Here is a 15,997-nt window from a genome sequence, read left to right on the forward strand (position 1 = left end):
GGGGAGTTGAAGTCTTACTGGGGTCTGAAGTGGTCTCACTGGGGGTCTGGAAAGGTCTCACAGGGGGTCTAGAGGTCTGGAGAGGTCTAATGGGGGTTCTGGAGATCTCATTGGGGGTCTGGAGTGGTCACACTGGGGGGGTCTGGAGTGGTCTGACTGGGGGTCTGGAGGTCTGACTGGGGGTCTGGAGAGGTCTAATGGGGGTCTAAAGGTCTGATTGGGGGTCTGGAGAGGTCTAATGGGGGGTCTGGGGGTCTGACTGGGAGTCTGGAGAAGTCTAATGGGGGTCTGTAGGTCTGACTGGGGGTCTGGAGGTCTGACTGGGGGGTCTGGAGGGGTCTAATGGTGGTAAAGACATCTGATTGGGGGTCTGGAGAGGTCTAATGGGGGGTCTGGAGGTCTGACTGGGGGTGTGGAGAGGTCTAATGGGGGTATAGACATCTGATTGGGGGGTCTGGAGAGGCCTAATGGGGGGTCTGGAGGTCTGACTGGGGGCCTGAGGAGGTCTAATAGGGGTATAGATGTCTGATTGGGGTCTGGAGGTCTAATGGGGTCTAGAGGTCTAATGGGTGTCTTATTTGAGGTCTGATATTGGGTCGAGGTCTTACATGGAGGTCTAATGGGGTCTGATCTGAGGTCTAAAACTGGGGTCTAACAGAGGTCTGAGATGGGGGTCTCATTTAGGGTTTTATATTGGGGTCTGATCTGAAAGGGGTATTTTTTGTACTGGCGCACAATATAAAGGGGTGTTTTTGTACTGACGCTCTGTGTGGTACCAGTATTTTCAGGGGGGCTGTTTCTGCTGGAAAGTATTGGGGAGCACAGTGGGCACAGTATTGGAGGTGGCAGGATATGGTGTTGAGATGGTGAGGAGGAGGATGGAAAAGTAGGAAAGTAAGATGTCTGTTTGTTAAACTCTGCAGAGACGAGGCGCGGCTGAAAGAAGTCACCATGGTGGTCTGGTCTGAGAGGAGAAGAAGAGAAAAGAGAATATCTACATCAGAGAATGGAAGAGGTACATATGTGGCGCTGTATTTTTTGTATGAGCGCTGCCTTCTCTTCTCTGTTTACCTGCTCATCACTGCAAATGCTACTGCGAGCAGGTGAACAGAACAGATAAAGCAGCTCTCATATAAGCGCTGCCCTCTCTTCAAGCAGCTGATCGGCGGGGGTTCTGGGGGACTCTGCCGATCTGATATTGTAGACCTATTCTGAGGATAGGTCATCAGTAGTAAAAAGAGGACAACCCCTTTAACAGTAGGACTGGAGGGAAGGGGTTAGGTTGAGAATTTGGCATGGGGGGGGGGGCATTTACATTTTTGCCTCAGGCAGCAGAAAAGCTAGATGCACCAGCACTGAGTGAAGGAGGGGGGCAAGCTGAACTCTTGCACCAGGGCACATGAGCCTATAGCTACGTCCCACTCCCTGCTATCACAGGTATATTCTAATACATAAGGTAATATGTAAAGTGAGGGGGCACACACACCAGAGAAACAGTATGGAAACAATTAACGGATGAATAATTAATATTTATTACTCTAAAAACACTCCCCTAAAAAGATATATATAAAACATACATAAAATAATAACAACCTATAATTAATTGTCATGTGAATCCACTGATATGGATAATAATGTCGATTGTTCAGCTGCAGTATTCTGGATAGTACTGTGGGTATAGTAAAATAAAGTTCATCCAAATGGTATCCCACTTTGTACGGTACTGTGGCACAAACAAGTATGCAATGTCCAGAAGGTAACTCCAACAGGTGTATTTTACTTTCAATGCAATGGAACAATGCTGCTGGCTATATATCAATGTCCAGTATTCAAAATAGCATGTGTGAATGTTTGCACAGATCCTCAGATTACTCACAGTGTCCAGCCGCTTGCAGTCTCCCGGTCTCACCCGGTCTCACCCCTCCTTATTGTACGGCTGTAGCGCTGATTTTCCAGGTAGCCGAACACGGCCGTCTGTGGCGTCCCACGTGACCTGATGCTCTGGGGTTCCGGGCGGACGCTGCGATGACGTCACTGCTATGCGGCGGTAATTTCAAATCTGGTAGCGGATCTCTTCTGCTGGCAACTTGATATTTAATTTCTTTATCCTTTATTCTTTTGTTGAATCCACGCTCACTCCACAATGCCAGACGCGTTTCGGGGTCTTGCGCCCCTTCCTCAGTGGCCACCGAGTGAGTGGATTCTCACTCCTTATATATGGTGTATACCCTCCCACAATAGCGCTTTCCTCAGCTTGTTTCAATATGGGGGGTAGGATTTAATTACTGCTGCTTTTCTTGTGTTAAATTCAGTATTAAAACAACATAAAAAAGTACTTAATAAATACAAATTAAATATTTGCTCCCCATTCATTAATTAAAAACCATATATGTTAACATATATATAGAGAAATATAAAAAAATATATAAACATATATATATAAAATATACCTATTAATATGTGAAAGATATTCTTGGCTTAGGGCTGCAGGGTCAAAACTGCGTTTTTCAGGAAAACCGCAATGAAAACGCAACAATATGAATTGCGCTCTCCCTGCGGTTTCTGCATTCCTATATTGTATAAAGTCAGGCAATCTCCCAAGGGAACAATTTGGACTCGGATTCGGTCACTATAATCTAAATATTATACATGGCTTGGACATTTATTTCACATTCCTAGGGTAGTTGATCGTTGTATATAGGAGGAGTTATCTGGTGGGGAGGAGAATCACAGTGTCCATTACTGACCCTCCTGCGATATCTCATCTCCACCAGACAACCCCCCCACACTCACAGGAACCCGAACACCTCCATCTCAGCATTGAGACCCTTCGGCATGATGGTGTCATATTCAAAAATTCTGCGGGACTCCTGTCGTGACATGTGGGCAATGTGGTTCCCTCCTCTCCACATTTTCTTAACTCTTTCTATGGCAGTAAATTTTAAACCAGTTGGGTCGCAATTATGTTGAATTTTAAAGTGTCTCGATAGGGAATGCGTTTCTAACCCTTTTTTGATATTCGCCACATGTTCAGCTACCCTCTTTTTAAGTGTCCTTTTGGTTCTGCCTATGTATTGTTTCCTACATCCACATTCCAATAAATATATCACATCGGTAGAATCACAGGTTAGGCACTCTTGTATTTCTACACTAAATGGATTTGTTGTGGACTTCACCCTTGTTGTTTTTTTGGGGAAACTAGTGATCTTACAATTTGTGCATCTACCACATCTAAAAAATCCATTCGTTATCAGCCAGTTCTTTTTTTGTTGCTGTTGAGTGTCTTTCCTGCTTTTTACAGTTGGAGCTATTTTACCTGCCAAATTATTTGCCCTCGTGTACGTTATTTTTGGTACATCACTCAGAAGTGGGCCAATTAGTTTGTCATTTAACAAATGTGCCCAATGTTTTCGGATGCTTCTTTCCACTATTTTGTGTTGTGAACTAAATGGGAGAATAATTCTCAGCGTTTCATCTCGCGGTTGTGGTGGGCCTGTTTGAAAGAAGCCTTTTCGATCCATCTTTTTCACTCTCTCCAAGGATTCATCTATTATCTGGGCGGGATAATCTCTCTCCAACAATTGTCGTTTCAAGTCTGCAGCCTCTTCATCAAACTTGCTGTCAACCGTACAGTTTCGCTTGAGCCTGCGAAACTGGCTGGTTGGTATGTTGATCAGCCACCGGGGAAGGTGGCAACTAGCAAATCTGATGAAGCTATTCTTGGCTACAGGCTTGAAAAATGTGTTACATTGTAACTGGTCTCCTCTAATCCATATCTCCAGATCCAAGAACTCCACTTTTTCTTGGCTCACAGTTGGACTAAATATAAGGTTCTTATCATTTTTGTTGATGTTACTGAGAAATAGATCAAGGGATTCCGCTGTATCGCGCCAAATAAACAAGATTTGTTTATTTGGCGCGATACAGCGGAATCCCTTGATCTATTTCTCAGTAACATCAACAAAAATGATAAGAACCTTATATTTAGTCCAACTGTGAGCCAAGAAAAAGTGGAGTTCTTGGATCTGGAGATATGGATTAGAGGAGACCAGTTACAATGTAACACATTTTTCAAGCCTGTAGCCAAGAATAGCTTCATCAGATTTGCTAGTTGCCACCTTCCCCGGTGGCTGATCAACATACCAACCAGCCAGTTTCGCAGGCTCAAGCGAAACTGTACGGTTGACAGCAAGTTTGATGAAGAGGCTGCAGACTTGAAACGACAATTGTTGGAGAGAGATTATCCCGCCCAGATAATAGATGAATCCTTGGAGAGAGTGAAAAAGATGGATCGAAAAGGCTTCTTTCAAACAGGCCCACCACAACCGCGAGATGAAACGCTGAGAATTATTCTCCCATTTAGTTCACAACACAAAATAGTGGAAAGAAGCATCCGAAAACATTGGGCACATTTGTTAAATGACAAACTAATTGGCCCACTTCTGAGTGATGTACCAAAAATAACGTACACGAGGGCAAATAATTTGGCAGGTAAAATAGCTCCAACTGTAAAAAGCAGGAAAGACACTCAACAGCAACAAAAAAAGAACTGGCTGATAACGAATGGATTTTTTAGATGTGGTAGATGCACAAATTGTAAGATCACTAGTTTCCCCAAAAAAACAACAAGGGTGAAGTCCACAACAAATCCATTTAGTGTAGAAATACAAGAGTGCCTAACCTGTGATTCTACCGATGTGATATATTTATTGGAATGTGGATGTAGGAAACAATACATAGGCAGAACCAAAAGGACACTTAAAAAGAGGGTAGCTGAACATGTGGCGAATATCAAAAAAGGGTTAGAAACGCATTCCCTATCGAGACACTTTAAAATTCAACATAATTGCGACCCAACTGGTTTAAAATTTACTGCCATAGAAAGAGTTAAGAAAATGTGGAGAGGAGGGAACCACATTGCCCACATGTCACGACAGGAGTCCCGCAGAATTTTTGAATATGACACCATCATGCCGAAGGGTCTCAATGCTGAGATGGAGGTGTTCGGGTTCCTGTGAGTGTGGGGGGGTTGTCTGGTGGAGATGAGATATCGCAGGAGGGTCAGTAATGGACACTGTGATTCTCCTCCCCACCAGATAACTCCTCCTATATACAACGATCAACTACCCTAGGAATGTGAAATAAATGTCCAAGCCATGTATAATATTTAGATTATAGTGACCGAATCCGAGTCCAAATTGTTCCCTTGGGAGATTGCCTGACTTTATACAATATAGGAATGCAGAAACCGCAGGGAGAGCGCAATTCATATTGTTGCGTTTTCATTGCGGTTTTCCTGAAAAACGCAGTTTTGACCCTGCAGCCCTAAGCCAAGAATATCTTTCACATATTAATAGGTATATTTTATATATATATGTTTATATATTTTTTTATATTTCTCTATATATATGTTAACATATATGGTTTTTAATTAATGAATGGGGAGCAAATATTTAATTTGTATTTATTAAGTACTTTTTTATGTTGTTTTAATACTGAATTTAACACAAGAAAAGCAGCAGTAATTAAATCCTACCCCCCATATTGAAACAAGCTGAGGAAAGCGCTATTGTGGGAGGGTATACACCATATATAAGGAGTGAGAATCCACTCACTCGGTGGCCACTGAGGAAGGGGCGCAAGACCCCGAAACGCGTCTGGCATTGTGGAGTGAGCGTGGATTCAACAAAAGAATAAAGGATAAAGAAATTAAATATCAAGTTGCCAGCAGAAGAGATCCGCTACCAGATTTGAAATTACCGCCGCATAGCAGTGACGTCATCGCAGCGTCCGCCCGGAACCCCAGAGCATCAGGTCACGTGGGACGCCACAGACGGCCGTGTTCGGCTACCTGGAAAATCAGCGCTACAGCCGTACAATAAGGAGGGGTGAGACCGGGTGAGACCGGGAGACTGCAAGCGGCTGGACACTGTGAGTAATCTGAGGATCTGTGCAAACATTCACACATGCTATTTTGAATACTGGACATTGATATATAGCCAGCAGCATTGTTCCATTGCATTGAAAGTAAAATACACCTGTTGGAGTTACCTTCTGGACATTGCATACTTGTTTGTGCCACAGTACCGTACAAAGTGGGATACCATTTGGATGAACTTTATTTTACTATACCCACAGTACTATCCAGAATACTGCAGCTGAACAATCGACATTATTATCCATATCAGTGGATTCACATGACAATTAATTATAGGTTGTTATTATTTTATGTATGTTTTATATATATCTTTTTAGGGGAGTGTTTTTAGAGTAATAAATATTAATTATTCATCCGTTAATTGTTTCCATACTGTTTCTCTGGTGTGTGTGCCCCCTCACTTTACATATTACCTTTTGAATCCTTTGGGGTCCTGGGGGTAGGACCAGAGGGTGAGCACCTACCCATACGTGACAGGGGTGAGCCGCTGTATTCGATTTACTGTATATTCTAATACATGCCTGAAGGTGGCTATTCATTACTGAATAGGAATGGTAATCTGATGATTGCTTGTTATAGTTACTTAAAAATAAAGTTTAAAAAAGTGTAATTTTTTTTAAAAAAATCATCCCTTTCCCCCAAATTAAAATGAATAAAAAATAAACAATAAAGAATAAGCATCATAGGTATCACTGCTTCCAAAAACACTTGTACTATTAAAATATAAAAATCTTTATCCTGTACGGTGAAATATGTAACAAAAAAATTTGATGATTCACCATTTTTTTTCATCGCTTCCCCTCCCAAAAAATGTAATAAAAAGTGATCAAAAAGTCATACACACTTCAAAATGGTATCAATAAAAAGTACAGATGGCCAGCAAAAATTAGCAGCCAGCTCTATAGACATAAATATAAAAAAGTATGGGGGGTCAAAATATGGTAAAATAATTTTTTTCCCCCCAAAGTTTATATTTTTTCTTTGAACAAAATCCATAAAACTGTGTTGGAATTGTATTTTTTCCCCCGATTTCACACTACAGGTCCTTCTAAAAAAATTAGCATATTGTGATAAAGTTCATTATTTTCTGTAATGTACTGATAAACATTAGACTTTCATATATTTTAGCTTCATTACACACAACTGAAGTAGTTCAAGCCTTTTATTGTTTTAATATTGATGATTTTGGCATACAGCTCATGAAAACCCAAAATTCCTATCTAAAAAAATTAGCATATCATAAAAAGGTTTTCTAAACGAGCTATCAACCTAATCATCTGAATCAACTAATTAACTCTAAACACCTGCAAAAGATTCCTGAGGCTTTTAAAAACTCCCAGCCTGGTTCATTACTCAAAACCGCAATCATGGGTAAGACTGCCGACCTGACTGCTGTCCAGAAGGCCATCATTGACACCCTCAAGCAAGAGGGTAAGACACAGAAAGAAATTTCTGAACGAATAGGCTGTTCCCAGAGTGCTGTATCAAGGCACCTCAGTGGGAAGTCTGTGGGAATGAAAAAGTGTGGCAGAAAACGCTGCACAACGAGAAGAGGTGACCGGACCCTGAGGAAGATTGTGGAGAAGGACCGATTCCAGACCTTGGGGGACCTGCGGAAGCAGTGGACTGAGTCTGGAGTAGAAACATCCAGAGCCACCGTGTACAGGTGTGTGCAGGAAATGGGCTACAGGTGCCGCATTTCCCAGGTCAAGCCACTTTTGAACCAGAAACAGTGGCAAATACAGGTCCTTCTAAAAAAAATTGCATATTGTGATAAAGTTCATTATTTTCTGTAATGTACTGATAAACATTAGACTTTCATATATTTTAGATTCATTACACACAACTGAAGTAGTTCAAGCCTTTTATTGTTTTAATATTGATGATTTTGGCATACAGCTCATAAAAACCCCAAATTCCTATCTAAAAAAATTAGCATATTTCATCCGACCAATAAAAGAAAAGTGTTTTTAATACAAAAAAAGTCAACCTTCAAATAATTATGTTCAGTTATGCACTCAATACTTGGTCGGGAATCCTTTTGCAGAAATGACTGCTTCAATGCGGCGTGGCATGGCGGCAATCAGCCTGTGGCACTGCTGAGGTGTTATGGAGGCCCAGGATGCTTCGATAGCGGCCTTAAGTTCATCCAGAGTGTTGGGTCTTGCGTATCTCAACTTTCTCTTCCCAATATCCCACAGATTCTCTATGGGGTTCAGGTCAGGAGAGTTGGCAGGCCAATTGAGCACAGTAATACCATGGTCAGTAAACCATTTACCAGTGGTTTTGGCACTGAGCAGGTGCCAGGTCGTGCTGAAAAATGAAATCTTCATCTCCATAAAGCTTTTCATCAGATGGAAGCATGAAGTGCTCCAAAATCTCCTGATAGCTAGCTGCATTGACCCTGCCCTTGATAAAACACAGTGGACCAACACCAGCAGCTGACATGGCACCCCAGACCATCACTGACTGTGGGTACTTGACACTGGACTTCAGGCATTTTGGCATTTCCCTCTCCCCAGTCTTCCTCCAGACTCAGGCACCTTGATTTCCAAATGACATGCAAAATTTGCTTTCATCCGAAAAAAGTACTTTGGACCACTGAGCAACAGTCCAGTGCTGCTTCTCTGTAGCCTAGGTCAGGCGCTTCTCCTGCTGTTTCTGGTTCAAAAGTGGCTTGACCTGGGGAATGCGGCACCTGTAGCCCATTTCCTGCACACGCCTGTACACGGTGGCTCTGGATGTTTCTACTCCAGACTCAGTCCACTGCTTCCGCAGGTCCCCCAAGGTCTGGAATCGGTCCTTCTCCACAATCTTCCTCTGGGTCCGGTCACCTCTTCTCGTTGTGCAGCGTTTTGTGCCACACTTTTTCATTCCCACAGACTTCCCACTGAGGTGCCTTGATACAGCACTCTGGGAACAGCCTATTCGTTTAGAAATTTCTTTCTGTGTCTTACCCTCTTGCTTGAGGGTGTCAATGATGGCCTTCTGGGCAGCAGTCAGGTCGGCAGTCTTACCCATGACTGTGGTTTTGGGTAATGAACCAGACGGGGAGCTTTTAAAAGCCTCAGGAATCTTTTGCAGGTGTTTAGAGTTAATTAGTTGATTCAGATGATTAGGTTAATAGCTCGTTTAGAGAACCTTTTCATGATATGCTAATTTTTTGAGATAGGAAATTTGGGTTTTCATGAGCTGTATGCCAAAATCATCAATATTAAAACAATAAAAGGCTTGAACTACTTCAGTTGGTGTGTAATGAATCTAAAATATATGAAAGTCTAATGTTTATCAGTACATTACAGAAAATAATTAACTTTATCACAATATGCTAATTTTTTTAGAAGGACCTGTATATAGTCCAGCTCAGGCCTAGTCTGGGTGTGTCAGTTTAGAATAAGAGTTCTGTCCAGTTCAGTCTGGAGGCTTGAGCCCAGAGTTGAAGTGCTCCATATACTCAGCAGGATATTAATTCAGAGAATACTAAAGAAGGAGACCCCCAAAGGGTTACGGCCATCTCTACACGCGCCTTAGGACCTTTGGATTTAAAAGCGAAGGATTTACCAGCCTTCGGCAGCCTCACTAGCCTGCACTGGGATAACCAGGAGCAGCTCAGAAGTCCTCTACCAGTAAGCATAAAAATGTATATAATTTAATAGCCTTAGAGACAGACATCACACCTGTCAGCAGTGGACCTGTTGCAGCTTTACATCTTTGGACCTTTTGTCCATCTTAAAGAGACAGTTTTCTATATGGATGTAACTGTTACTAGGAGCAACGTTCAGTAAAAGTTATCCTTCTCTCAGTCTCCAGTTCCTCAATTAACACTACTGTAAATGGTTGTACCACCACAAAAGTACTGGCGTCACGACTACAAGGGACCTTGCCATAGGCACATTAATACAGACTATCAAGGGCACCTCGCACCACCATCTGGCCTGTGTCCCTTACACCAGAGTGTGCCCCAGAGAATCCTTGTGCCGTTCTCCTTATCACTTATACGAGCCTGCCCAGGGACGACATAACCATGAGTAACCAGAACTGTATTTACCTCGGCCCACCTATTGCTCACACCGTGACCTCATGTATAATTCTCCTGTCGATCTGGCATACCGCATAATTAACCTTGGTATCACAAACAGGATTGCGATAAATTCCGTTGTGCCATTAATGAACTGTGTGAACAGCATTTGCAAAACTCTGCATCTTTATAGACTGCCTATTGTGAATGAGCCCCAACTGTTTATTGCTTTTATTGGGCCAAAAGACTGCTCAGATTGCTTAGAGACTGTCTGCATATATTGCGCTATCCTTCTACTACAAAACCGCATCGTTAAAACTGCAAAATTGTGGATTTTTCAAGAGTCAGTAGTGCTGCTTGCTGTATTTGAATGGACTGTTTTGCACTTAAGATGGCTGCCTAAGAGACTTGTAATTGTTTGCTGCCCCATCATTCAGCAGCCTGGCGGGAAAAGCTAAGTTACACCCCCTCTCAGAGCAGAGAAAGTTGGTGCACCGCCCCATATGCAAGTAATTATTGAAAGTGCCGCCTACCACTCCTGTAGCGATCCGGGGAGTCCGGGCTGTATGCAAAGTGTAGCACCGCCCCTTCTGGCTGTGGATCGCGTTGAAAGGACGCTGCGCATAGGACTTGTGTGTGACGTACTCTCGCGCATCGCGAGATCTCGCGTGCGTGCAAGAGAGAGAAGGATCGTTGCATTGCCAGCCAACCTCTACGGGGATAAACGCAAGTAAAAGCCCCGACTTTACTCCTCAGTCTGTGAAAGATCCTCTATCAGTAACAAGGGGACACTTAAGAATTTTCCTCAACAGTGACCTCCGGTCTGTACCGATTGCTCGTCTTAAAGGGCCATACACCCGCAACGGTTGTCCATAGCAACCCTATTCCAAAAGTACATAAAGTCAAATTTAGCCTGCAACATTTAAATAAACCGTCATTATCATGTCTGCCCCAGAAGAAGCCGTGCAGCTTGACCTCAGAGGATCCCCTGCAGCAGCCAAGGCTGGCTCCAGTACACCGCCAGCCACTGCAGCATCCTGCATGATGCCACTAACCATGCCCTACTACTCTGGAGCCCCTTAGTTCCCCGATACTCTGGGGGAGCTCACACCCTAAGAGACTTTAAAGAGAAAATGTGTGCCTTGTTCAGATTGTACCCTGTCTCCACAGAGCAGCAAATGGAAATACTCCTAGTGCAACTAGAGAGACACACTCCGGGAGGTGAAGTCCTGGCCTAGCTCTGAAAGAAGAACACTGGGACAGATCTTTGAGAGACTCTACACCACCTTTGAACCCAAGAGCTTGTCCGAGGTCAAAATAAGGTTCTTCAGCACGAAACAACAAGCCGGTGAGTCACTCAGAGACTTTACATTGTCTTTACAAGAAGCCCTTAGAGCTGTGGTTCAGGTAGACCCCCGTGAGGCAGAGAACGAAGACAAAACTTTGAAAGAACAATTTATTGAAGGTGTTAACACTGACAACCTAAAAAGCCAGTTGAGAATGTTAGCTGCACAACACCCAAGTGTCACCTTCTTGGACTTTAAAGAGCTAGCCATTAGCATTCTGGGAACGAGTCCGCAGCCAGAGCCTGCTAAAATTGCTGAAACTCTTGTCCACATGCCTGCTACCCCTTCCAAGTGTTGTCCGGTAGCCAGCCAGGCAGCTCAAACTCCAGTCCCTGATGCCGTAGCAGCCTTGACAGAACAAGTTAACTTTTTGACAAAAAGCCTGGAGAAGGTGTGTCAGAAATTAGAACAGTGGGAGAAGCCTTTATTATTAGAGGATGAGACACCTGTACGAAAATAACTTTTCCCTCCTGACTACAAAGATATATATCCCAGATATATATCTGCAGCACGCCAGACCTGCAGGGTATAGCAATAGTGAGGTCACGGTTATGGGCAATCGAGGGTTACTCACTTTTTAAAGGGGAACCCTGGGCAGGCATGCGGCAGTGAAGGAGAGGTAGACACTAGTTCCTCTGGGGCACACTCCGTAAATAGGGACCAGGCCTGATGGTGTGTGAGGTGCCCTGGATGTTGCAGGTATTTTGAGTGCCTGAGGTAAGGTCCCTTTAAGAATCGTGACGCCAGTGCCTGTAACGGTGGCACACCGATTTGTAGGAGGATTAAGAGAGTACACAGATGGTAAACCAAACGTTGCTTTACTTTGGAAAACAGTCCAACTTTGTACAGGCAGTTACAGTAGATGATGATGCAGTCCTTTACAGCACAAATGCACATCAGGTTTAAATCTTGCAAGATACTTGGAGGGTAAACAGTTAATGCTTCGCAGTACAATGCTTCTCTATCCCCACAGCTATTCTAGCTGGCTGGATCCCAAGGCCCGGATGCCTAATTGCTGGCTTTAATCCTTGGTATAAAATCCTTCCTCCAGTATTGACACTTGCTTTATATATTACAGTACCTCTGCCTCTCAGCTTACTTCTCTGCTGGGTTGGAGGGTAACTGCAGGTTTCTCCCAGGAGGTCCACTCCTTCTACTGGGGTGTCTCTACTGAGCTAAGCTTAGCCTCAGGAGCTTCAGGCTGACTAGGTGGCACTTCTAGTCCCCTGGCATAAAACTATCTCTCCCCTGTCTGGGCCTACCTATATATACTTAGGGCTCTCTAGCTCCCTCTAACGTCTGGGAGGCTAAACTACACCCTGACAGGCCTGACACCCAGATAATACAGGGAAATGCACATTAAACATCACATTAATGCAATAAACATATTAACCCTTGTGTAGTGCCCACCTTTACCTAGTGGGACACTACATATCCCCTAATGACCACTCCAACGCCTGCAGGCAACCTATTTGCACCTACAGTCCTAAGTCGGGACATACAGAAACAATGTGCTGGCGGTTAAAAGAGAGACCCTCGAGGCTAAGGACAGCCCCTCGAGAGGTAAACCAGTAGGTCCACAAGATCCCAACTGGATGCCCAGATACGTAGGATCCCGTCCGGAAGTAGCAATCCGAATTAATGGAATTCTCTTTGTCGCCCTAATGGACACCGGATCTCAGGTCACTACCATCCTACGGCCTGCATTTGATAAATACTGGGACCAGAGCCAACTTACGCAACCACCAGAATCCTGGTTGGATTTTACAGTGGGAACCCGTTCCAATACATGGTTATTGGGAGCCAACTCTGCAAGTAGGAGAAACCACCCTACCTCGACAAGGTATTATTGTTGTACAAGATGGAGATAAAAGTGGCTCTTCAGTAATCCTAGGAATGAATGTCCTTAGGAATTGTTACACCGAAATGCTTGAGGTATTACGCCAATCTATGCCTACTGCCTCACCTGCCTCCAAAAAGCTCATACAGCAGACCATCCGAGTGTTAAGCGCACAACAGAAATTCGCCGATGAGAAGGGAGGAATCTGCTGTGTCTGCATCCGAGGTAACCAGCCTGTGGTCCTTAAACCAAATACAGAGACACTCATATGGTCACCCTGGGAATTGAAGGTCAAGACTACCAAGCCATGCTAGAGCCCTTTGCGCTAGATGATCATCCTCTAGTCAGAGCTGCAAGGAGCTTAGTGACTGTTTCCCAAGGTAAAGTGCCTGTCCGTCTCATAAACCTGAATGATCACCACGTTACCCTCACTAAACATTATCCTGTTGCTCAGTTATTGCAAATCTCTTTCCAGGATCTTATCAGCATGCCTGCAATTAAAGTAGAACAATCTGCACAAGGCTCCAGTACTCCAGAGCAGGCTACGCCTGCCTCATGGTGGGAAGAACTTAACGTGGGAGACAGCTCTACGCCCAAAAACCAAATTGAAGGAGTTTTGAACATTGTGAAGGAACATCATCAAGCCTTCAGTAAGCACTCTACTGATTATGGAAAAGTCTGTGGGATCAAACACACTATCCCTACCAGCCCTCACCCTCCAATAAAAGAAAGGTACCGGCCTATACCACCAACATAGAAACATACATAGAAACATAGAATGTGTCGGCAGATAAGAACCATTTGGCCCATCTAGTCTGCCCAATATACTGAATACTATGAATACCCTATCTTATATGAAGGATGGCCTTATGCCTATCCCATGCATGCTTAAACTCCTTCACTGTATTTGCAGCTACCACTTCTGCAGGAAGGCTATTCCATGCATCCTCTACTCTCTCAGTAAAGTAATACTTTCTGATATTACTTTTAAACCTTTGCCCCTCTAATTTAAAACTATGTCCTCTTGTAGCAGTTTTTCTTCTTTTAAATATTCTCTCCTCTTTTACCTTGTTGATTCCCTTTATGTATTTAAAAGTTTCTATCATATCCCCTCTGTCTCATCTTTCTTCCAAGCTATACATGTTAAGGTCCTTTAATCTTTCCTGGTAAGTTTTACCCTGCAATCCATGTACCAGTTTAGTAGCTCTTCTCTGAACTCTCTCCAAAGTATTAATATCCTTCTGGGGATGTGGTCTCCAGTACTGAGCACAATACTCCAAATGAGGTCTCACTAGTGCTCTGTAGAGCGGCATGAGCATCTCCCTCTTTCTACTGGTAATTCCTCTCCCTATACACCCAAGCATTCTGCTAGCATTTCCTGCTGCTCTATGACATTGTCTGCCTACCTTTAGGCAGACAATATGGGTCCCAGAACAGATCCCTGAGGTACCCCACTGGTAACAAGACCATGGTCTGAATATACTCCATTGACTACAACCCTCTGTTGTCTGTCCCTCAGCCACTGCCTATTCATCAATATGGGAGTCCAAGCCCAAAGACTGCAATTTATTGATAAGCCTTGTATGTGGGACAGTATCAAAAGCCTTACTAAAGTCTAGATAAGCGATGTGTACTGCACCTCCACCATCTATTATTTTAGTCACCCAATCAAAAAAATCAATAAGATTAGTTTGACATGATCTCATTGATGTACCAATCTGTGAAACAAATGATCCAAGAGATGAAGAATTTCAATATTATCCAAGACAGCCACAGTCCATGGGCTGCACCCCTAGTTCTTGTCCAGAAAAAGGATGGCAATATCAGATCCTGTGTGGATTACAGAAAAATGTATCAAATCACCCACAAGGATGCCAGAATTGAAGAATCCCTAACAGTACTGGCGTCATCAGCCTATTTCTCTACCGTTTATCTGACCAGTGGATACTGGCAAGTACCCATGGCTCCTGAAGACCGAGAGAAAACAGCTTTTACCACCCCCAAGGGCCTATTCGAGTTTAATTACATGCCCTTTGGACTTTGTAATGCACAAGGAACATTTCAAAGACTAATGGAACGCTGTTTAGGCCATAGAAACTTTGAGACTGTCCTACTCTACCTGGACAATGTCATTATTTATTCCAAATCCTACGAAGACCACTTGAAACACCTTGCAGAAGTCTTCCAAGTCCTCATTAAACATGGATTTAAGATCAAACCATCTAAGTGCTACCTGCTGAAGCCAGAAGTCAAGTACCTGAGACATGTTGTCAGTGCAGAAGGTGTTAAACCAGACCCGGAAAAGTTTGCTGCAGTCCAGAATTGGCCTACTCCTACCACAGTAAAGGAGGTAATAAATTTACTTAGTTTTGCAGGGTACTACAGACGCTTCATCCCTCACTTCACCCAGATTGCTGAGCCAATTCAGAAACTCCTAAGAGGACGCTCAAAGAAGTATCAGAAGACACAGATACCTGTGGACACAGATACCTGTGGAGTGGAATGAAGACAGAGAAATTGCCTTTCAGCTCCTGAAAAAGAAGCTGACCGAACCACCTTTTTTTGGGATATCCAGATTACCAACAGCCCTTCCATCTCTATACTGATGCCAGCCATACCTGGGAGCTATCCTGTCTCAAGTGCAAGAAGGTAAAGAGAGAGTAACTAGGGATGAGCGAACTCGAACTGTATAGTTCGGGTTCGTACCGAATTTTGGGGTGTCCGTGACACGGACCCGAACCCGGACATTTTCGTAAAAGTCCGGGTTCGGGTTCGGTGTTCGTCGCTTTCTTGGCGCTTTTGTGACGCTTTCTTGGCGCTTTTTGAAAGGCTGCAAAGCAGCCAATCAACAAGCG

The sequence above is a fragment of the Bufo gargarizans genome, chromosome 1 (genome assembly GCF_014858855.1).
Source record: "Bufo gargarizans isolate SCDJY-AF-19 chromosome 1, ASM1485885v1, whole genome shotgun sequence".
Taxonomy (NCBI): Eukaryota; Metazoa; Chordata; class Amphibia; order Anura; family Bufonidae; genus Bufo; species Bufo gargarizans.